At 40.2% G+C, this 2820-nt stretch overlaps 1 pseudogene; it reads left to right on the forward strand.

Moving 5' to 3' along the window:
• Positions 1 to 1245: 1245 nt before the first annotated feature.
• Positions 1246 to 2222, forward strand: LOC102840034 (annotated as a pseudogene).
• The last annotated feature ends 598 nt before the right edge of the window (positions 2223 to 2820 follow it).

Consider the following 2820-nt stretch of genomic DNA (forward strand, 5'->3'; position numbering starts at 1 on the left):
TGCCATAATCGGAACCAACTTGATGGCATTTAACAACAACATCAACAACATTGCTTTTAAGTGTCTTCCAGTCAGTTAGGACTCATAGTAACCCTATATCGGGTATCTGAGGAGCAGCTGGTGGGTCTTCTTATTGCTGAGAAAGTCTAATTTTCTTCTTAGATCTAGGAAATTTGTCTAAATATGGTTTCCATGAGTCCTGTTTTTCAGATTTTAGCTTATTATTGCCTAACAATTTCCCCTTTATAAGAGTTTCCACTCTCACCTACCCCTCTTCTCAGAACTCCCTTATTGCTGAGATTGGTTTCTTTCTGTTGTGACAGGCTATACAGAGAGTGACTTGAGACCCTCTTCCTTTTCCCTGTCTACCTGCCTAACAATAGGACAGAGTAGAACTACTCCATGGATTTTCAGAGATTTAAGTCTTTACAGAAACAGACAGCCTCATCTTCCTCACATGAATTTTACAATGTTAGCAGTCTAGTGCTTTACTCACTGTGTTACAGGCCTCCTTTTTCTGATATATTAGTAGGTATAAACTAAAGAGAAATAAAAATTGAGGAGCGTGGTGAAGACAGTTTTGGAAAATAATATAAAGTTGTGTTAGGCTATATTATTTTGTGTTAGCCTATGTATTATTTTCCTACAATGGCAGAAATAAAGTACCACAAAGAGGTTGGAGCCAGTAAGTTTGAATTTGGGATCTGGGCAGAACCCTATTCTCATTGAAGGTTAAAGGAGATGGATTTCTGCTGCAACTTTTGGTAGTCTCAGGTGTTCCTTGTCTTGCAGCTACAGGCTTTATCTTCATGTCCATCTTCATGTTCTTTATCCATACGTTGTCCATCTTCACTCAGCATGCATGTTTCCATGAGCCTCTTCTTTAATAAAGATGTCATTTGTATTGGACTGGGATCCTTCCTACTCGTCTATGGCCTCATATTAACTGATATCCTTAGAAAATCTACTTTCAAACAAGACTATGTTCACATATACCAGGCAATAGAACATCAACAAACCATTTTGTGTGTGGGACACAATTCAATCTCTAACACCCTCTTTCAAGGAGCAGTTGATGATAAAGGTAGAAAAAGTGTCCAGGAGAAGAAATGAGATTAAAACTTAAGTGTTGACAGTCATGCTGAGCTAGTGCCCAGGCCTAGAATTGGGCTCCAGTCTTCTCCACCATGTCCTATGCCTCCCACCCCCTGTGGTCCATGGACCCCCACAAACATAGGTGGTAAAATACCACCTGCTACTCAGAAAGCAAAATCAGAAGAGAATACCAAGGAAAAAAAAGAATAAACAGATAATAAGAAGCTGGAAGAAAGCATAAAAACAGATGAACCATTCATCAAATGAAGAAAGTGATCTAGAAATTGACAATGAAGGTGTGATTGAACCAGACTTATATGGCCCTCAAGAAATGGGAGATGAAACTGTAGAGATAACTGAGGAGATGATGAATCAGGCAAATGATAAAAACAAGTGGCTGCCATTGATGCCCTAAATAATGGTGAACTACAGAAATCCATCGACTTGTTCACAGATGTCATCAAATTCAATCCTCCATTGGCCATTCTATATGCCAAGAGAGCCATTGTCTGCATCACATTACAGAAGCCAAATGCTGCCATCCGAGACTGTGACTGAGTCACTGAAATGAATCCTGATTCAGCTCAGCCCTAAAAGTGCTGAGTCAAAGCACATAGACTTCTGTGCCATTGGGAAGAAGCAGCACATGACCTTGTTCTTGCTTGTAAACTGGACTATGATGAAGATGCTAGTGCAATACAGAAAGAGGTTCAACCGAGGGCCCAGAAAATTGCAGAACATAGGAGAAAGTATGAATGAAAACGTGAAGAGCAAGAGATCAAAGAAAGAATAGAAAGGGTTAAGAAGGCTCAGGAAGAACATGAGGAAGGAAGGAAGGGGGGAAGAAGCCAGACAACATCCAGCAATCCAGAGCTCAGCATGGCTCTTTTCCAGGTGGCTTTCCTGGTGGCATGACTGGAATGGCAGGTGGCATGCCTGGGCTCAATGAGATTCTTAGTGATCCAGAGGTTCTTGCAGCCAAGCAGGATCCAGAAGTTATGGATTCTTGCAGGATGTGGCTTGCAGGATGTGGCTCAGAACCTGGAAAATATGTCCAAGCATCAGAGTAACCCTAGATTCTGAATCTCATCAGTAAGTTATCAGCCAAATTTGGAGGTCAAGCCTAAACGTCTTCTGACAAAGCCCTTGCTTAAGGAAAAGCACCCTAGAGCACTCAGTGGATGTCACAGTAATGCAAACATGTAACTCTGACTTTCTCATCAATAAAGCTGGGGTGCTCTGAGACCACCCTTCCCTGCAGTTCCAATGTAGTTGAGACATTACATTCATTTTCCAGTAGGGTATCCATTCAGATAATGTTTTCCTATTCGGAAGTACAAACTTAAAACACTTTTTAATCCTTAAAATACACGAAACAAAAGGATGTGCTGATTCCTACATTTTTCATTACTAATCATTTTGTTTAGCTATTTTGGATTGGTCGGGTAAAGAAGATACTTAAGTGTAGAGGATTGATCACTCTAGCTTGAGTGAAATAAAGATTTACTAGGTAGATTTGGAAACAAAACCCAAAAAACTTAAGTGTCATTTTGGATAAGGTATCAGTCACTAAAAGTCTATGTTGCCAGTCATTTGAGAATGAAAGTAGTATATTGATTTAAAGTGGAGGCCACAGTTGGAGTGGAAAGGTAGGGTGTGGTGCTCTGAGTAAATAATTACTGTTCCACACAATAGAGTGAGGATGGTCTATTGTTTGTTTATTAC

Source organism: Chrysochloris asiatica, unplaced genomic scaffold (genome assembly GCF_000296735.1).
Source record: "Chrysochloris asiatica unplaced genomic scaffold, ChrAsi1.0 scaffold00240, whole genome shotgun sequence".
Lineage (NCBI taxonomy): Eukaryota > Metazoa > Chordata > Mammalia > Afrosoricida > Chrysochloridae > Chrysochloris > Chrysochloris asiatica.